Source organism: Anomalospiza imberbis, chromosome 3 (assembly GCF_031753505.1).
Source record: "Anomalospiza imberbis isolate Cuckoo-Finch-1a 21T00152 chromosome 3, ASM3175350v1, whole genome shotgun sequence".
Taxonomy (NCBI): Eukaryota; Metazoa; Chordata; class Aves; order Passeriformes; family Viduidae; genus Anomalospiza; species Anomalospiza imberbis.
Window position 1 is genome coordinate 31500209 of NC_089683.1, and position 22078 is coordinate 31522286.

At 39.3% G+C, this 22078-nt stretch overlaps 1 long non-coding RNA gene across 1 annotated transcript; it reads right to left on the reverse strand.

Moving 5' to 3' along the window:
- Positions 1–18240: 18240 nt before the first annotated feature.
- LOC137469869 (uncharacterized) lies at positions 18241–21311 on the reverse strand. Its single transcript, XR_010996731.1, has 2 exons — positions 20579–21311; positions 18241–19371 (listed from the first exon to the last, which is right to left on the reverse strand). It is a non-coding gene; the product is annotated as an uncharacterized lncRNA (long non-coding RNA).
- Between the last annotated feature and the right edge of the window lie 767 nt (positions 21312–22078).

Consider the following 22078-nt stretch of genomic DNA (forward strand, 5'->3'; position numbering starts at 1 on the left):
AATGTTTAATACTACCACTAGCACATTTCAATTGGTTATCCTTTTACCTTTGAGGCAGATTGTAGTTCCAGCATAATTGGTTAAGACAGAATTAATTTTTTTCACAGTAGCTTTTGTGGAGCTGGTTTGGCTTTGTGATGAAAACTGGGTTGATAACAGAGGGATGCTTTAGTTATTGCTGAGCAGGGCTTGCAGATTCAAGGCCTTTCTGCCCATCACACCACTTCACCAGTGAGTAATCTGGTGGTGCATGAGAAGTTGGGAGTTGACACAGCCAGGACAGCTGACCCCAGCTGATCAAAGCGATATTCCTTATCATATGGCATCATGCTCAGAAATAAAAACTGGAGGGAAAATTTGCCGGGGCTTCAATTGTGAGGTTTTGCATCGCTTCTTCCATTTTCGGTTTTTTAGGAGTGGAAGTTGTTTATTCCTTTTTTTTACTTATTAAAATGTCTTTTTCTCAACCCTTCAGTTTTCTTACTTTTGTCCTTCCAATTCTGCCTGCCATTCCAAGGCATGGTGCTGAGCTGTCAGATAGGGTTAAACCACAGCCAGTGCTCACACTGAAAATGACTAGTTTTTGTTACTGTGGATGCCATAGCATCTTGTCATGAACCAAACTTTATTAAAAACACTCATAAACACCTAAAACCCAAGAATCCAGCATTCATATTGCTCTTTAAGGAGAGGAGCAATAGTGGAACTAGATAGATGAAGGGTCATGTGGAGATAAAACCAGTCAATATTAATTTTATTGAAAGTGGTGTTGGCAAATACACTATGCTTGTGGAGGGAGGCACTGCCCTAAGGCAGCAGAAGCCCTGTAGTTAGAAAGTGCATGGCTGGTGCAGATGGCAGTAGTCTTTCTGATACATCCTGGGCTCAGCAGCACACACAGTGCTCACATGAGGTGTATTCTCCAAGCCCACTTACAGATTGCTAACACCCTATTCCCTCTCAGGAATCACAAAAAAAAATTAAAAAAAAAAGAAAAAAGAAAAAAAGAAAAAAAAAAGAAAAATCAAGATGCACAGAGAACACTTAGGAAGATAAAAAAAGAATTGTTGAGGGTCTAATTAAATTTCATATCCAAATAATGACATGAGATAGATGGTACATACATATTTTTCAACAGTTTAACTTCAGATTTCAGAAGAAAAGAAAGAATATCTAGATTCTAGCATTTATCCAGAGCCTTGAGGGAAGGACATTAGGGCAAAAGCCATAGATATCTCTTTCTAAGGAAGCCTTTACCAAAATGAAATCTGAAAGGGAGGAAAGTCACATTACAGGAACAATTAATGATAGCAATGCACATCAGGTTACAGATACCCTTCATTCCTCTTGAAAGGGTTGTTACAGGTCTCCTGCTCTATCAGCTTCTGGTAGCTGTGACACCTACACTGGAGCAAAAAGGGCAGCGAAATGAGTTGCATCAGAGCACAGCATGCGAGGGGGTAGTGAGAAATCCAAGTGCCAGCAGCAAGCTTCAGCAGGACACTTAGTTTCTAGTAATGCCTTGCCATTAATTGCAAAAAGTTGATCCCACTGCTTTTTTTGGGATGCAGCTGAAATATAACTGGCCTGAATGTGTACATCATTGAAAATGGAAAGCTCTACTGCAGAGTTTATGATTATTTTCATCCAAGAGGGTGCACCCCAGCTGGTGATAATTACTCAAAACCTTGAGGATATACAAGAGCTTTAAAAGGTTTGATTTAGAAAGAAGCTGCTTAATGAATGAGCAGCTGAGGGCTGAAAGATAATTTGATTATTTCTTACCCTTTAGATGTTCGATGCTGCTATTGGAGTACAAGAGTTTTATAGCTCAATCTGCCTGGTGATCAAGTTACTATCTTTAACTTGCAGCCAAAACCAAGAGCATCTACCAACTAAAATATTAATTGAGCAACAGTAAAACACCACACAATACACAAAATTTTTCTAAGAACATCTAATGAAATGACCCTTACATTTGGATTTTTTACTCTACTCCTTCACATATCCATGTATTTTTGTCTCTCAGCTCCTGAGAACAAATTCTTTCCTTCCTGGGCTTCTGTGTTTTGTAGAACATCCAGCTGATGGTAAGTAAATGCAGATAAGAAAAGAGCCTTCCAATTCGGGTTGGAAGCTGCTATGAGACAACTGCTGTATTTAATTAATTTTAAACTGTTTATGTAGCCTCTCGGCCTCTGAAGAAGCGTCCTTTACCAAGGATGCCTTTACAAAACCTTTACAAAGTGTAAATTAGTTGTAACTTGTTTTTCCCATTAGCCTTACTCCTTTGTTTTCCTGAATAGGGTGTTGCATTCTGGGTCCAGAGAGGCTTTTTTCCAGCTATTTTTACTTTGGATGGAAAAAAAATCTCTTTGTTTTCTAGCTTTTGTAACTGCTATTTAATATGTCTGTACTGAATGCTTTTGCCAGTGATTCCGGATTGCAGTCCAAAGGACATCTGTGATGGAGAGTCTTTACTGCCCTGTGCCCTTCTACCAAGTGCATAACACAAGAAGAGTAAGCTGGAAATCCTGGTGGTCTCCAGCAAAGAAATGACTGTCTTTGCTGTGGGAAGCCTGTCTGTTTATATATTTATACTTCCTCCGTTCTTTTTCTTTCCCCATTTTCATCCATATTCCTTTAAAAAAGGAAGCTACAACAGCCATCCAACCCACGCATTCTCCCTGGTCAAGGCTCTCAGTTTTCACGTCTCCTACCCCTGGCATCAAAGACAGGATTTCAGCAGTTCCTACTGGCCTCACAGATGCCTTAGAGAGTCTCTGCTATGTGACATACCCCAGAACCACATCAGGAAGCATCTGTCTTCACCTCCTGTGTTGTATGTGCCAACCCAATGCAGATGTGCCTCAGACACTGTGGAGCACTTAAAATGATTCTGCTTAAGAACCTAAATCTCTTTCCAAAAATAAAACTTTCTAATATGACAGTAGAGGGGAAAAAAGGGGGAGGGGGTAAGGGGTGGGGTGAAGTAGGGGAAAGTAGAAAAAAGAGAAGGAAAGAAGAGCATGGAAAGAAGAGTGTACAAGTGTTGAAACCCAAAGTAAATTGAGCTGGCTTATCTGCCTTGGAAATACAGTGCATCTTAAACAGGAGGTATTAAACCAAACTTACTTCATATAGCTTTCATAAAACCCTACTATGAGGTCCTAGAGAATTCTTTCCAATGCAAAAACAGGTGTCCTGCCTTCACAGACACTATTTGGGGATCTCTGAGAAGTAGAAGATATTTAATGAAGTTGATTTTGCAAAGTGGCATCCCCATGCAATTTTTTTTCAGCCAAGGAAGGGGAGAGAGCCAAGGGGCTGGAGTGTGCAGCACCTCAAAGTGATGGCATTCTGCCAGCTTCTCTTTGCAGGCATATCCATGCCAGAGGTGCTTAAGTGAAAATGGCATGTAAACCAGAAACACCTGTCATTATTGTGCTGGGAATGTATGTGGATAATTATGTGAAACTCTGTGAAAAAACTGTGCTTTCCTGCCCATAGAATGTAATGAAAAGTTTTACCATGTTGAGCAGCACAGCTGGAGTGGTTGTGCTGATTTTATCAACAGCTGGCCTTGGAGCCTGAAGCAGGGCTCTGCTCAGCCCTCCCTGGAAGCACCACCACACCTGGACCTCCCTGCCTCCTCCAGATGCCTTTTCACACTCGCCTCACCCTGCTCATGCACCCCTGTGCATCACAGTAGATGGCTACGCTGTGGTGAGGCTCACCTGAGACCTTTTAATTTCATTTCAGCAGTACTAAATCTGTCATTTAGATTGTAAATACGGATTTTTCAGCATTACCCTGCCACCTTATCTTCTGTCTTTGTCAGCAAGCAGTAAAGCTCTGACAAGACCATGAGAGCAGTTTTGCAAAGGGTACTCAGGCTCTGATTTTGTGCCAGCATGGCATGAAGCCAACCCACAAGTAAGCTCCATAAGCAAGCAACAGCTCAGGCTCTACAGCTCTTTGATCCATGTTATATTACAGGACCTCAGTACATTTGTCAAGGAACTGCACTTATCATTTGGGGGTACATACCTCTGGATGAAGCAGTCTTTGAGTTCAGTATAGCAAGAGAACAATTTCTTATGAATCTCCTCGTGGCTGTGAGTATGGAGTGAACCACCGTGGCACAGGAGAAACCCTCATTTCCCCTGCCCTCCTCCCCAGTCAGGTGTAATGGCACAATGTTGTTTTCACTGCCAGCTGGTACAGGAACAATGTCTGGGATGAGCTGCTGAGATAATTAGGATAAACTTCTGTTCCATAATCCTGAATGTAACTGGCACTCAGGACTGAAAAACCCTCATCTACAGAAATTTGAAGTAAAAGTTCTACTGATAGCACTTAAAAACACAGAGAACATAGTATGTCAGAAGGCAAATGAAAGCAATGTAGAAGGAGAGGAGAACATTTTTGTACTAGAGAAAAGCTGTTTAGCTGTGGGACTTGTCAAGTCAGACCTAGTTGCCCATAGTAAAGAAGGACCATGATTCATAAGAAAGTGCATGAACTGAACAGGAAAGGTATTTTATAGCACAAATGGTACTTGTTTGGGACCTATGAATAAGACTCAGAGAGGTTTATGTTTCATCTAGATCAGTTACGGAAGGACAGCCAGACTTCCCTTGCTCTCCTGCAAATTTGACCTATAGATGTTGTATAGTCTACTTGTTATGTCTCTGCAGAAGAAACCAGTGAGGTGAGGCTTCCATCTGGCTGGGACTCGGGATGTGTGTGCGCCTGAGCTATAGAAAATATGTCAGGATTGTGGGAATTTCATCATTCATCAGAGGAGCCTAGAAAAGTTCTACATACCACAGGTGTCCCTTGGAGAGCTTAGCCCATGGCAAAGCCTACTCGATGGGATTTAGAGATTATCTTTGTGCCAAACTGCCAAGCAGTGACTGGAGCTGCAGAAGCTGGGACTACCCTTCCTGTTTGCTCTGGCCACATTTCTTACAGGGAGCAAAGGACAGACATGTGCCTGGGCTGAAATCCCCCACACCTCACTGGGTCCATATTTCCAGGCTGTACTCAGGTCTTGTGCTTCAGGCTGTACTTAGAGGCCTCATGAGTGGAGGGGCTGGCAAAGGTGGTCTTGAAAAGTGATTGCAGGGCTGGGCTTACCCAAACAAATAGATCTCTCTAAACTATTTCAGATTCCCCAAGTCCAGTACTCAGTTGTGGAGTACAGTTTGGGTTGTGGCTCAGGCTCTTGGCAACATGGAAACCAATCAGTTGAACTTTCCATATTTGAAAAGTAACCTAGGAGTTCAGATGAAAAAGCATGACCAGGGACTACCACTTGGAGTCAATTGCTGGGAAATAACAGAATTATTGCCAGGGATTGGTCTCTGGTAAATTTTGAAATTTAAATAGTTTCACATGCTGTGCTAAATTTTAATTAATAAGGATGTTTACTGCAATCTTCCCATAATTTTTTAGAGTGAACCAAAGTATACAACAGCAGGGGTTCATTTGTTGTATTGATTTATTTTAAAGTTGGTTCAAGTGAAACACTCACTTTTTAGAGTCAACTTTTCATGTCCCTGCAGTAAAGGTTGTTCTTGTCTGCAATGAATTTAATAAAAATAGTAGGATTTTTTTTGTTAGTCTTGAAAACATTTTCTTAATCTTAAAATTCTGCCTAGTTTTCTATTTCCCAGATTAAAAAAATGGGGTCTGATGTACCTCATGCCAGCCCATAAAGTGCTCCTGAGTCCAGGCCCACAACAAATGTCAATAAAAGGAGCTGCTAACCCTCTACAAAGGCCCCATGCACACATTTCATTTCCAGAGTTGTTCTTAGCTCCCTGATAGCTGTACAGATAGCTGTACAGGAGTATAGGCACTTTTATAGACATTTTATACATTAAACCATTCTCTGTTTTTTTTTTCCCAGAATTTCGAAGTTATCCAGAAAGTGAACCAGTTTGAGATGTTGACATTTCTACTTTCATTCCTGTTGCTGCAGAATTCTGTTACAAGTGATAAGAAATTGAATCACACTTTAGAAATATCTTACAAGTTATTTAATCATGCATAATAGTTTAGTTTTGATCAGAGTCCCAAGTAGAAGTATGTCATCCTGAAACATCTTAGGGCTGCATCTCAGTCTTCACCTGGAGACCATGGGCCATGTACTGATCTAGCTGCGCATACATAGGTCAGTTCTGCAGGCTTTATTTAAAGTCAATTTTCTCCAAGTTAAACAAATCAAATCACTCAGCCTCTCCTCATTCATTGTATGTATCAGCCCCCCAGACAACTTGGTAGTTCTGCATTGGGTACTGTCCCTTGCTAAGCTTTCTCTGGGGATGTAATAGGGGAGATGAAAGCTGGATACTGCAGATATGGACCCACAAGGGCTGAGTAGAGTGGACTCATTATGGTTCTGGTCCAAATAGCTACTACAATCCAGGATGTGATGAGCCTTTTTCTCTGCAAGAGCATCCTCTGGACTCCTGTTCAGCTTCTTGTGTACCAGGACCACCAGACCTTTTACAGATTTTCTCCCTACCAGCCAGTTCCCAGCCTGAGTTCATTCCTTCCAAGATGCAGACCTTTGCATTTCTCTCTTCTAAATTTCTTGAGATACTTGTCATCCTGCATATCAAGGTCCCTGAAGGTAGTGCTACCCTTTTGTGAGCCAACTTCAAATAAGAATTCACTGATATTACTGTATGAAATCCACCTTAACAATTACCACTCATTCCTAAAAATAACTCACATAATTAATTATTTTTATTCTGTAAAATAAGTCAGTATTCTGTGATGTGTATGTCTCCAGGATTAAAGATATTCCCAATTTCTTCTTGTTACCGTATTTTTCAAATAAATTAATGAAAAGCAATAACTTTATTCTGCTCTGGTCTGTTAGCTGGGAATGACAATAGGGTCACGTGAAGTCTTCCCATTCGCTAGGTTTCCATTGTCAGATATTTGCCAAGGGTTCAGCCACAGTTTCTTGGCTTGTGTTTATAGCACTGAAAACTCCCAGGTGGTCTCTCTATCCAATTACCCACCAGGCTGGTATTAGCTTCTGCGATGAGTTGGAGGCATCACACTTTAGTCTGGCAGAGCCAAAGGCAAAATGTGCTAATATGAAGCATTCTATTTCAACAGTTTGTTAAGCAATATGTGTTTCCCACCTTCCTTTTTTGGACTGCCTAATAATTTTTAGAATAGGAAATGTATTAAAAACTGGGTTTAGTTTGCTGAAAATCCTCTGTTTTAGCTCTATCAGACACTACATTGGTGGTCTTCATAGGAACGTTTTACTTATAATTAAAAAAAAAAAAAGTCCACAAAGCAACAGAACAAGAATAAAAATTGGTCGTAATTTCCACCATATTGCTACTTTCATGGTTAGTAGCATTCGGTATCTTCGTTTTTTTTATGTACAACTTACAGGAGAGTTTTCTAAATTTCTTTCAAAATATAGCATGATGAGAGAGACGAGTGGTAGAAAATTCAACCAGGTGAGTTTGTGGACGAGAAAATATGTGAGAGAAGGATTAGGGAAATATTCACAGTATAAATCTCTCCTCATGTGCATATGAGCCACAAGAGAAACAAGAGATGTTGTTACCATCCCTGCTAATATTTACCATCTGCACAATTGAAGGATCTAAATTAGAAAATTTGGAGACTCTGACCTAGACAAAACACCAGACAACATGTTTAAGCCACAATGTGGTCATAATAACTGACATAAAAGTTGATCAGAGAGGAGGACCTGGAGTAAATAAAGTACACAACGTTACCATTACATGAGAACCACTCCTCTGACCAGAGCCTCTTACTTCTCAGACAACCTTAGCAAATTGAATAGTACACCCTAAATCAGGGCTATTTTATACTAAGCAAATTCAAAGAAATAGTGTTCTTTCACAAAGGACTGTGACAAACTGCTTGCATTTTGTAGATTTTTCCCAGTTGTCTACGAAATGAGCAGCATTGTAATTCTTAATTTGAATGAATTTTGCCAGTAGAATTTCAGGAACCTGTAGGGGTCTGTAGTAATGAGACCCCACCCTGAAATCACGCTGATACACTTACAGCTGCCAGTAGTTAAATATGTTAGGATGGATTTTTCCAAAGTTACCATTGGCTCTTAACAACAAATCACTGCATGTCCAAGATTCTTCTGCGTGCTGGTGTTAGAAACCCTGTGGGCAAGGGACTGGGACTGCTTTCTATTACCTATTTTACTTAAGAAAAATTCAACAAGGGATTATTACTTCTATTTATCACTCACATAGAGGAAGATCAGCTTCATCTTATTTCCTTGATTTGGCTGTTAGATGAGACAAAAAAGTCACAGTCTAAAAAATTTATTCACATTTGAACTGAGATTTAAAAAAAAGGCTAAACCATGAAGACTTGGTGGAAAACTCGGAGACAGGGCTTTATAATACAGCAGGAACCAGGTATATTTAACCGTGTTACAATAAGAAGGATAAAGTAAATTCTGTTGCAGAAATACATTTGTGTATTTTTCTCACTGGCTTCAAAACATTCTTCAAATTCATGGAAAACTCTTCTCAAAATCTCTAGTGACCATACTCTGTCCACCTAAAAAGCAACTTCTCATTGGTTGAGAGAACATTATCAACTTGCAAAATAGAACAAAAAAGAACTTTCATAACTGCACTAGTTCTGCTTATCCCATAAAATAACCAAGAGTTTACTTTCTGGGCACCACCAACTGGAGACTGTGCAGATCTTAGGCTAAAAATTGCAACCAGAGCCTCAGTGTATTTATCACACCGCCTTAATTGTGACAGAGGTCAGACTACGCTCTGCACCATTTGTCTTTATTAGAAGTTCTGCAGAAGTCAGGTCATAAGACACTTCTGGATTGTTTTCTGCATACCTTGGATGTTGTAGACAGCCAATTATATCTATCCAGGTAGTTATGCTATAAAAGGACCATTATGGCCCTGTTTGCAGTTTGAAATCTCTTGGCAGCTTCTGCCTTTCTTAGCCTTTAGGTAAGAGAAATTTTTTCCAAGAGACTTATAAGAGCCTGTATTAGACTCCACCCCAATCCTTGAAACAGGACTACTTTCTGAACTAGATTTCCTTGAAAAACATCTCAGGGTTTTCCCATGGCAGGGCTCTAACATAATACAGAGGAAAGAAAGCAAACACATTGTTCAGGCCTTGATCTCCTACTTACATGCATAATTAATTTCACATGCAAAAATATTTCCATTGATTTAGGACTCTTCATAAGTGGAAGATGCAGTTCATATGTATTTGTAGAACTGGGGGTCACACACTGTACACAACTGAATGTTTGGTATTATTATTGGGGAAATATTGAAGTAAAGGCCTGGATATTTAAGTATTAAAAGAAAAAGAAATTTTTATGGTTTATAGTGTGGAAGCCTTTTCTAGGCTCAAGAAGAATCACAATGTTAGATTTTCTGGCTATTGGCACACAGGCTTTATGCTTTGCCAGGTCACCTCTTCAACAATATTGGCTAATCCAAAACATTTTGAAATTTCCCATTCTCTAAATTACTCCAATCCAAACAGATCAGTGATTAACTTTATATCTGCTTTCCAAATGGCATAGTCCTCCAGCTCTTTAGTTGAGCTTTCTCTTTGCAAAGGAATTCTTATTTGCTTTTATTGCAGTGTTTCATAGTTTTTGGTCTAGATGTGAACGCTGTTTAAGCATTTAAAAATTGACCTGCTGTTTGGAACAAGAGGAGTAAAAGTTCTGGAAACCCTCAGTCCCTTTGTCTGACTCCAATAAACATCATAGAGCACAATATTTTAAAAAATTCCAAGTAGATCAGCTTGGAACAGCTATTGCTATGCTGGCAAAAACTTCACTTAAATATGTGCACTTAATAAAACTTTCATAATGGGAACAATTAAAATTCTACTATATCAGAGTTCTGAGCAGGCAGCCATGCCTTATTTCTACCTCTGTAGGACTAAAACAATTCATAACTTCAATGCTCACTTCTCACTGCAGAGAACAAGCTGTTTAATGCTGCCAACAACACCAGGTTCCCCTCCAGCATCTGCATTATTAGCCAACACATATAAACAAAGTAGCTCAGGTCATGCTTCCTGCTCATTCAAAATAAGGAATACCGGGCATGAACTCTTTTACCCTACTTGTACTGAGCTCCATAACTTAAAATAAAAAGAATCCTTTTTTCCAACATTTCTTGCAATTCTTATGCCAGGAGAATGCATTCATATATAAATGTGACACATAAAGCAGTACTCCCTTATCAAGTAATATTTGAGGCGAAAAAGGATGAATTACTGAACATAGGCTAAAATTTTAAGGATACTAAAAACATTACTAAGCTAATGCTAACTAAGATATGGGCTTCTTTCTCTAGTGATACTTCCATCTTTACTAGCAGCAGTTTGAGGAATAAATTAATAATTTTTTTGCATTGTTTGAAATGTCTGGATTCTTTCACAGAGAGTTTTGTCTAAATTGCCAGTCAGGTTCATTGGGAAATTCAGGTACCACACCAATAGCCCTTACTACTAGCTTCCTAATATTCACCAGAATTTCCAAGCAAATTTACCCTCCTAACCACCTTTCATTTTAGAACACTAATCTCTGTGAAAGAAGAAATAGTAACAAAAGGTTTTTCAACCTTCTTTAAGAATAGTCACTAAGCCTCTATCATTTTTAGCTACTGTAAGGTAAATACTTTAGTTTCTAGCTAAAGAGAATTACAGAGATTAAACAGGAAGGCCAAAATCCACATGTGAATCACTACAGAAAAGTTCAAATTAAAAAAAAAAAAAATCCATTCTTCATGTCACTTATCAGTGGAAAGCTGCTAAGCTGTGCCACCTTGAATGTTGAAAAGTATCTGTGATTTCTGGTGAGCAGCACAGTCTATTCATGTGAGAGTTTCCTGCCGAACAGCATCAGATCACAGAAACAGAAATGTTTCTGAAAATAACCTCTGCAAGTCTCAAAATCCCACTCAGAGAGAAATAATTGCCAGTATTAGATCAGGCCTGGCATAGCTTTCTCTACCCAAGGCTTGAAAACCTCCAAGAATGGAAACTCCATCAGCTCTCTGGCTGACCTAGGCCTGTCTCTCCAACCTCTCAAACGGAACTCTGTGCAGTTGTCTCATATCATCTGACACTACTATAAAGACATAAGATCCACACCTTTACAACTGCCATTTAAGTATTTGTAAGCTGCTGCCAGACTATCCCTTCACTCCCCTTTTCCACACTGAATAAGCCAGCTGTCCTAACCCCTTTGCAAAGGCCCTTTGTTCAAAATCCCTGCCCACTGAAGGTCTGCTTCAGACTCTTGCCATTTCTCAACATCCATTTGAAAGCAGTTCTTAAAACAGTTGCTGCATTCCAGATGTAGTCTCACCAGAGCCATGCAAAGGTTCATAATAAATTCCTCCAATTGTTTGACCACACCTTCCTAATGTGTGCCATAGCTCATTAACCACTTCTCCTTGTTCATAATGGCAGTGCACTTTTGTCTCTTATTCCAGTAGTTTTTCAGAAAATCCTCTGGTGTCCCTGTGGAAAAGAAACTGATAATGAGTCAGTAGTGTGCACATGCAGAGAAGAAAGACAGCCAGCTTTTGGGCTGTATTTAGAGTTTAGCCAACAGTCAAGGGAAGTGACTATTCCCTCTTTCCAGCTCTGTGAGGCTACATGTTTTGTATCCTGTTTTGGGTTCACTCCAGTACAAGATATGCAGCTTTGGGATAGCTCCAGCAGGAGAGTGACCAAGGTAGTCAGTAGACTGAAGCACAGGATGTTCAAAGAGAAACTGAGGGAGCTGGGTTTGGTCAGTATAAAGAAAGAGGCTGTGGGAGATACTATTGCTACGTACAGTGTACTGGGAGAGTGTAGAGAGAATAGGGCCACTCTTCTCTGAGGTGCAGAAAGGACAACACAGAAAATTCCAGCTCAATATAAGCTCAATATAATAAGCTAGATATAATTAGAGTAGATAAACACTATATCAAATTGAGGTGTGGAGATATTCAAAATACAGTAAGACAAGGCCCTAAGCAACCTGATCTTAAAATGCCAGAAGATTCAACTAGTCAACCTCCAGAGACTTCTTCAACCTATGTGAGTCAGTAACTATTTGTCCCTCGCTGTATTCCCAAGGTCTCCTGCAGCAAGGCTGCTATTCAGCCAGCCTGTTCCCAGTCTTCTACATGCATATACTTGTTCTTCTTGTTGAAATTCATGCTGGCCCAATCCTCAAGTTTCTCAAGGTCAGTCTGAATGTAAACTGTGTCCTTTGCTGTGTCAGCAGCTCCTTCTTATCTTAATGATGCCTGTAAATTTGCTGAACAGTGCTTTCTGCTTTATTATACAGGTCATGGACAAAAATACTGAGAAATATCAGCTCCATTATCAATCTTGGAATACTTTGCTTTTTACTGACCACTACCTGAGCATAGAGCCATTTCAACTCGCCCAATGGTCTGATCACCCAGCCCATCCTTTCTCAGCTTCCAGAGGAGAGGCCTGGGGTCAGAAGCCCTACTAAAGGCATATCCACCCCTTTCCCCTCATTCTGATAACCAGTCATTTCACTACAGAAAGCAACCAGGATGTCTGTTTCTGATTACCTCCTTGTCCTGTTTGAGTTTAGAAATGGGTTCCAAGAGAGGATCGTGCACCATAATCTTTGCAGGGACTGAGGTAAGCCAGCAGCTGATAGCATTCCAGATCCTATTTCTTGCCATTCTTGAACATGACTGGATTGTTTGCTTTTTCCATTCATCATGATTTTTCACAGACAATACACAGCGGTCTTGGAATCACAGCAGCCAGGAAGGCAACTACAGCAGCCAACTTTTCCAGTACCTTTAGGTCAGTCCCAGGAATATGAATATGTCCAGATGAAGCAGTTTCTAACTTGTTCTCACAGCACTGGCTCCTTCCTGAAATGTTCTGATACTTGCAGAGATCAGGGAGAAGGTTCTGCCTGTGATAAGAAAGGTGAAAAAGTCCCTGAGTACTTCAGCTTTTTCCATATAACCCACACTGTGTTGTCTCTTATACACCAGCAGCCCCAAATCTCTCCTTTAAAATTTGTCCTTCTTGCTCAATATAATGAAGCTATTTTTAGCTTTAGGGTTTTGTCTTTCCTGATTTTGTCCCTAAGCACCTTAGTGATCCTTTTATATTCTTCCTTTGTTGCCTGTTTTTGTTTCCATTTCAAACACCTTCACTGTTTGCATTTCAGTTAATCAAGAAGCACCCTTTCAGGCAAGCTGGTCTTGTTTTGAAAATTACTGTTTTCCCACATAAAAGGATACCTTGTGCATGAATGAGTTCACTTTGAAGGAATCACCCAGCTCTGTTGGATACCCTGCTGCTGCATGGCTGCTTCACAGAGGACTTTGCTTAGCAATTCCTTGAATAACCAGGTCTGTTCTCTGCAAGTCTAGAGCCCTAGTTCTGCAGTTTTATTTCCAGACTTCCTCCAAATCCTAAGCTTCATTGCCTTGTGCTCCCTGCAGCTTAAGATGCCACCAGTGACTGTGTTTGTCAGTCCTTCTCAGTCTGTGGACAGTAAGTCCTACAGAGCAACACCCTGACAGCCTCTCAACATTTGTATTGGAAATGTGTCACCCACACAGTGCAACATTGGGCTGTCTGCATGAAGCCACAGTGACCTCATAGCAGTTCTCTGGACAGCTGAGACCACCCATAAATACAAGTGCCTGCAGGTGGAAAGCTTCCACTGGTTGTTTGGAGAAGGCTTCTTCTCCTGTTTTCTATCAATCAGGTCTGTGGCAGACTTCCAAGATGTCCTCAGTTTTACTTTCCTCTCTGAAGCTGATGAAGAAGCTTTCAATTTAGCATACCTCTACTTTTGCCCTATAGAGCCCTGTGAACATAAAAGATAATCTGCTCCTTATTTTCCTAGTATATCACTCCTCAATGGCCTGTTTGCTTCATGGATTACCTTCCCAGCATATTCCCTGTCTGATGCAAACAGACCCTGTTGAGATTGGCCTCACCTTTTGTCGCCACAAACCTTGATCTCCTGCTTCATCAAGAGAGGTCACTAAAGGCTCCAAGGGCAATGAAACTTTCTAGATATTTAAATGAAGCCATATAAAAGTAGGAATAAGTGAATAGCTTATGCACAATTATTCTCAGGAGCAAATGGGATTTTTAAATTGTACTAAAACACCTAATATTTGCATGTAGTTGCATATTGACATAAATTGCAGAGGTAAATAAAAAGCATTAATCTTGGAATCTGAAGCTCAAATTTGTGCTCTTCATCCTTTGATCCATAATCTGACTTCAGGGCTTGTGTTCTTTGTGCTAAGTTTTTAGATTCATGTAACAAACAGCTGAAATGTCATTCCAAAACCTTAAACCTTTTTTTCTACTGAATTCTACTAGTTCAGGCTGCATAAAGATCAACTTTATTTATCTTTACTTTATTTTAGTTGTTGGCTCTTTTAACTGCTAGATTCTCTGCATTTGCACTGAACATCATTCACAACAATACTAAGCATTTGTATGAGCATCCATGTATGAATTACCTTACAGTCAGTGAGTAGCTTTATTCGCAGCAACTAACATAATTTTACTTTCAGTTTGTTTTAAAATATTTTTCATTTCCTCTAGCAATTATATTGTGCACTACAACAAACTTTAAATTCAAAAATTGTAAGTTATATTAAAATGCTCTGGCTTCCTAAATGTAATGTAAAACATTTGGACTTCATTTTCTTCCAGATACATTAAGTTTTTATGACTTCTTTTTGAAAGACTGTGCTGTGCTTCATTATTACTATTTGTTTCTGCTCTGGTACATTACCCATTAACCAATAAATTTATTATAAAATGGATTTTGGAATTATTGTATTTTGTATTCCTGTATTTTGTATTAGGTGCCAGTCAATCCTATAGAAAATATTTTTAGATTTACATTATCACTTTTTTAGGCAAAAAAATAAACTTGTGGAAAACGAAATTAGAATTTCCATCACATGAAAAAACCCACCTTTTAGTTTCTCATAAAGTCTAAGGTTTTTAAGAGGTGGCTGAAGGCAGCTTCTATTAGAAGCATTGGCGCTTACCGTCACTATGACCCTCATCACACATCTGTAACACTCAGTTTGCTTTGAAACTCTTGACCACATGGGGTTTACAGTCAGCCTCCAGCTTCTGGAGGTAAGGTTGTTGTTAGAATTAATAGTGTTAGAAAGCTTTGTTCTTCAAGGCCAAAAATAGTTTCTGGTGATCTGCTTCTAAACAGAATTCTGCACCTGCATCTGCCACCAGCACTCCTTGCAACTGTATTTTCTGGAAAATAAACCATTTTTCTGTCTGCTTGCAGTGCATCCTCTTTATGATAGCAATCATAACTTCTATGGTGTAAGAATGCACCTGGTGCAAAAGACAGAGCTCACTGATCCCCAGTCAGACAAGAATTTGACAGAATAAATACAACTCTCCTTTCTTTCAGACTCATGTTGATTACAAGGCCCAAATTGTAAAACTTCAGAAAACTGTATCGATGGATAAATTTAAGCCATATCAAATTAGATATTTTGCAGCTCCTGACCCTGAACCTTTGGTTAAAACTTGTACTCTTCAAACCAAATTATTTTTAGCTTCAAAACTCTTGGCTAATTTGTTTTCATTTTGCATGTCTTTTTGCTTCCAGTTTCTGGCAACTTCTATAAGTAAGAATGCCAAAGTCCTCAATTCAAATTGTATCCTCAGCCAAGTGAAAAGGGGAAAACACTCAAAATCATGCAAGAAAGTCTTTTCTCATGAGTTTTCTGTTCTCATGAACTTTGTAGGCCAATTTTGGATACAAAAGTTCATAACGTAAGAGACATCAGATAAAGAACCAAACTTCTGGGATTCACCCATTTGTCACTAATTCCTCTTCCTTCTGGCAAAAAAAAAAAAAAAAAAATTCAAAACAAGACTGCTGATGGGAAGAATAAACATAATGAAGGGAGAATAATCCAGAAATTAAAAAAATATATATAATGGTCTGTGAACAGACTGAAAAGAAAGTCCTGAAGAAATAAAAATGACAATAGGATGGGCAGAGCTGCCTTCAGGAGGTAAACTCTGGAGAATAAAGATGGGATAAGATCGGCATCTAACTAGATACAGATATGTGCCTTTGTCTTATAAGCTGAAACAACTACTGTAACCTGAACACCTCAGTTCAGACAGCCAAAGCTGAGGTGAATATTACCTGAATATTTACTTCCTTATCACCTTCTTTATTCTGTTGTGTACATCAGTAACTCCTTTGTTCTACAATATTGACAGTATTTTAGGAACCTCATTTTTTTACACAGGTGTTCTGGTTTTGGATCGGGTGCTTTTCTTCACAGTGGCTGGCATGGGGCTCTGTATTGGACTTGTGCTGAAGACAGAGTTGATAATAGAGAGATGTTTTTGTTATTGCTGAGCAGGGCTTGCACAGAGCCAAGGCCTTTTGTGCTTTTTGTACATTTGTGAGGCGGCTGGGGGTGTTTGGGAGGCTGGGAGGGGCTGGCACAGGTGATCCAAACTGACCAAAGGATATTCCAGACCATGTGACATCATGTTCAGTATATAAAATGGGGCAAAAAAGGAAGAAGGGGGGACATTCATACTGATGGCATTTGTCTTCCCAAGTCACCATTATACATGATGGGACCCCGCTCTCCTGGAGATGGCTGAACCCCTGCCTGCCCATGTGAAGCACTGAATTATTCCTTGTTTTGCTTTGCTTGTATGCAGTTTTTGCTTTTCCTATTAAACTGTGTCTTTACCTTAAGCCATGAGTTTTCTCACTTTTAGCCTTCCAATTTTCTCCCTGATCCCACTGCTGGGCTAGAGCTGCTGTGTGGAGATTGGCTGCTGGCTGGGGTGAAACCAGGACAACAGGTTACTGAAGGGCTATTTATAATAGGTCTTTATAATTGTGACAGATGCACTAGAACTCTTGATCATAATAGAAGCCTCTATCTCAACTTTGTGGATAAAACCTGTATATTTGAGTATTGTACTACAATATGTAGTACAATATGCACATAATGCAGGGGCAAAAAAACAATATATGGGGAAACTCACAGTCGCATACCTGTAGATCCATCTACCCAAGCAGTGCAGTGCTCTCTGAACTCACACCATGCCTGCTGCACTCCTCTAGCTATTTACAGTCTTTTGACATAAAGAGCCTTATAAAATGCCATTATCTTGGAACTTGGAATTAGAGACACTTTAATTGTATGGTTCTTATATAATCTGATCAAATGCTCCCAATCTTCTGAATTTTTACAGCATTGCATAACTGTTAACTGCATGATTTTCACCACATTTGTCAGGAGGCTAAAACCTCACACAACTTTGAAAATGTACATGTTTAAAAGGTTCTTGTTATTAGTATCTATGGATGTCTGCTGGGATCCCCTGCAGTGCTTTCATGGGCTACAGACTGGTTTTGACTGTTGTCAGTGATGTTCTTCTCGTTCACCAGACAGTAACCCTTCTTTGCTGAAGTCACAGGTCCACAAAATCTGTATTTTTGTCACTAAAAATCCCCACTTTTGTGACTAAACTGATAGCATACTTGTTAATGTTTAGCAGAAATAATTTTCATTTTTATTCTTCAGTTTTAAAAACAACAGAGCAATAGTGACTAATGGAAGAAACCTCTTAATAGCAATCCAGTGTATACACTAAAGATGCAACTGTCAGAAATATGTAGATATTGAATATGTAGAGACATACTTGTAAATTATGTATATGGAATAAGTAAGTAAGCAGAGGTTAGGGTATTTTTCTTTTAAAAAAATAGGTTGTTTTTTTCTTATAAAACCCACTCTTCCAAAAGATAAGACAAGCTGTAGCCTACTATTGCATGGTGGCCACCTTGCACCTCTTAACACTAGCTAGCAAGTTCTCCTATTAGTCAAAGCAAGTATTTTTCAAGAGACTCAGTTATGAGGTTGTCTGATACCAGTCTATTTTCTTTCCTTTAGGCAATATATAGGAAACTCAGCTTCCCAAAAGAGCTGGGAGGAATCCAGGAGTCCTGCCCTCACACTTAGAGCTCCATACTTCAGCTCTTTACTCATTTTATTCAACAAGAACTTTCAAACAAAGAAAGAGGAGATATTATTCAGAAAATATCTGAAATGTTTCTCCTCAATTGTAAGCAGCCTTGGGTCTGCTGTTAAAGAGAACACTGCACTGTTTGCTGGCATTAATAGAAATGTCATTTATTAGAGATACCTGATCTATATTGCAGAAATACAGAATGCTGGATGAGAGCTGGTGTCCTGGATCCAGTATCCCTAACAGTGGTTTTGTCTTGTTGCACTAATGTAATGCAATTCAGAATAAGAAAAACCTTGTCACAAACCACCTTATTTTTCAGCCTGACACGACCTTGTACAGTTTCAGGAAGGCATTTTAATTTCTGCCCTCTTGGAGATAAATTCCTGGCATCTGAGTGGGTGAATCTACGGCTCACAAGGTGCTGGGGTGATCACCAGGAGCAACAGGTCTGCCCTTTGCTGGTCCTTCAGTCAACTTCTTGTGTGCCTGGTAATGCATTCCTAGGGATGAAGTTTCTGCTGAAACGTTCATTTCCTTGGTGAAATGCAGTTAGGAAAGGTTTCTCCTTCCCTTAATTATTTCAGCTTTATGCCGAATGCTCAGTGGGACATATCCAGGCCTTGCTGACTCTGAAAGGCTTGTGACCCAGCCGCTGCTTTGAGGTGCATCTGTCTGCACTTACAGGGAGGGTGCCAAAAATAGCAAAGGTTCAGATCTCTGCAGCCGAGATTTCTGAAAATGCAGCCCAAAAAGCAGTAATTTTGACATCAAAATGAGTCAAATCCAACAGATGAAAGATTACAATACAAGGTTGGAAAACAAAGCTGCCCTTTGACATACCGATCGTTCTCACCAGCCTTCCCTCAGGCCAACAGCTTTCTCCTGATGCTCTATGTTGCAACAAACACTGGGCAGTCTGCATGGGGTCCACTGGGAAGGGCTTCTTCCCACCACCTTTAAGACGAGTGTTTGTTCCCTAAACCTCTCAAAAACCTTCCAACATCTAAACACTACAGACTCCCTCCGGCTGCCTCCCTCATGCTCCATACTGACCATTTCATCTTCTGCTCCAGATGCTTAGCTAGTCCAAGAGAAATCTCCCAGGAGCTACAGCTGTCCCAGAGAGCAGCATCCAGGAAAAGTCAGCCAGGGGCCTTCTCCTGCTGCCCAGCCAGTAATAACACAGTAGGCACATCAAATGAATGTATGAATGTTCCTGTGTCTATTCCATCAGTTTTTCTTCTTTTATCTTCAGAGATTACAACTCTGTTGACTGAAAAAGAAAAACAAAACCAAACAAAAAACCTAAACAAACAAAAAACCAAAAGAAACTCCAAACAAAAAAAAAAATCCCAAAACTTTCCTCTCTCCCCAGACTTTAACTGGTGAATATTTTCTCTTTACTTGCCCTTGTGGTGTATGTTCACAGATACTCATCTGATTTTTCTAAACTCAGTTGAGAAGCTCAAAGTCCTTTTTAACAGTCATACATTTCTTCTCTGATATGACCCTTACATGTAAGGGTTTTGTTTCATCATATCTTGACATACATCCTGACATACATCAAAGTTTTAATTTTTGCTGTTTTTGATAACAAACCCTTTTCCTTACAATTATCTCTTTCAGTTTACGCTACATTTCTCATGCTGTCTGTGGTCATAAATCTAAAGTCATTGTGGGCTTATAAAATGGACCTATTCATGTCTGGGGATTCAGAAGATTATTTGTCTAAAATTCCATGACAAATTCAAAATGCTGCTAATAAACATGTATACACAACTGGCCAACCTTCACTTACAATGGTGCTCCTTTACTGCCTATTTGCCACTAACTGCTTAAAAGGGTAATCTGGCAGATAACATATAATCAAGTAAACTTCCAGTGTCTCTGACTTGTCTGTCTCAGGTAGCATCCTTCCTCTTCTGTGTCTCAGCTCTATGGACAGGAGCTGTGTAGGCCATGGTACTATGCAGTAACAAGCTCTTGAGAGTTGTTTTATAATTCACTCTAAAGTCTGGGCTGGAGAACAGTTTATTACTGTAGGAATTACCTTTTACAACATATTACCACAACAAAACTGTATTTAGACTTGACTGCACAGTCTGTTCTGAACCCCTTTAAGTTCCCAGGAATGATGATCATCCCTGCCATTAAGAGCTTTGTGAGTAATATGTCAGTGGAAGTTAAGGACCCTTCAATTCATACTGTGATAGTCTCATTCATCCTTAAAGTCTCAGGGGGCATTTATCTTTTGCATAGAATCTCATGTTACATCTCCATGAGACCTTGAGCATATCCCTTGCTTTTTTGGCAAAGGATTTGTAAACTTAGGACATGATTCATGTAAAATGTGTTTATAATTAAATGAATGGTCCATGTTGCCCAGTCTGGCAACTCCTAAATCTAGAAATGTCTAAAGTACTGATGCCCTTCTGGTTATCCTGAGTGTTCTGTAAGCAGGTGAAGTACATACTTGAGAAATGCTGGATTCAGCATCAGATCTTCTGTAAGGAGCTGCAAATTTTGGTGGTTCATAAACTGAAATGATCACCTATGCTCCATTGTTGAAAAAAACAGAAAAATCCCATTCTGATGAAGAAATTGGGATCTGCAAGGTACATGACTAAAAAAATCCTTTTCATATGGTTCAGATGACAGGAATTTAGTGGAAGTATTTTGTCCAGTTAAAGGTCCTGCAGTTTGATAAAACTATGGATCAATTAGGGAGAGTCCAAATGAGAGCAAAGAGAAAGTATAGAAAAGGATACCTAGGTAGGAAAAAATTAAAGATACCAGAAAAATTATTAAAGTGCAAAACAGAAATAAGGCCCTTTCATTGGGAAGATTTCTGTTCCTCTGCTCTGTCTTACCAATAAAATGGTCACCCAGTGCAGACAGCATATTTTAAAGCATTTCCACAATTGACTGAGCTAAATATTTTAGAACAAATTATAGGATGTAGGAATTTAGCTTCTTTCCTTATTTTGTGCTATCCTTAGTAATGGATCTAGTAATAGCTAGTAATCCCACTAACAGCTGACTTCAAAAACGACACTACTCTTCAGATTCTGATCTGGATTCAAGGATTACCTCAACAATTAATCTTCCACTGCTGTTCTTTTCTTGTAAATAAAATTCCACCAGCTGCTACATTTACACTTCTTGAAAAGTGAAGATGTCACTCTTCAAATATTTTAGTGGTTATTGCTTGGGGTTTTTTTTTATGGCTTTGTCACTAGTCTGTTATTATGCAAGGTTTTTTCCAGATATGGTGTTTGTATCAAACCAGTAAGAAATAGCTGTGGTGTCAGGATGTTGAGCTTACATAAACATAAATAATGTAATTTTAACCCATGGAATCTTATTTATGGAGTGTTCTGGACACTTCTCCAAGGTCAGTAGATCTGGGTCAACGAACATCACTGATATCCAGAGGGTAGAAAGAGTCATTTTTGAACATGCTGTTTTCCAAAAATGCTTTTGAGCTAGTAGGTCATACAAGACTTCCAGACTCTCACAAACAGGGAAGTTTGTAGTTTAGACTATAAATACATTCTATCAGCTTGACCCCACACAACATAGGGGCAATAAATAGAAAGATTTCAAATCAGGGGAACTAATGAAGTATGTTAACCACCTCTCATATGTGCCTATGTTGACTCATCACATGTTTATTCTCCCATTCCCTAAGTTTCAATCCTACCTGTGTAAGAGCACAAGCTATGGATATGATCTGTATAAAGGGTTTCTGTTGGGGTCTGAATAATTGTGAAAAAAACTTTCCCTGAGATCAGTGACTACTCAGAACATACAGCAAATTTGAGTATAAGCCTAAAAATCTGTTAAGGCCAATAATTCAACTGAAATGTCAATGACATTTTAGGGCCTATGAAAAGAAGAGGAAGTTCAATGCTACATAATATAATAAGCTGGCCACAATTAAAAAGAAAAAACTTACAGTATATCTTCCTTC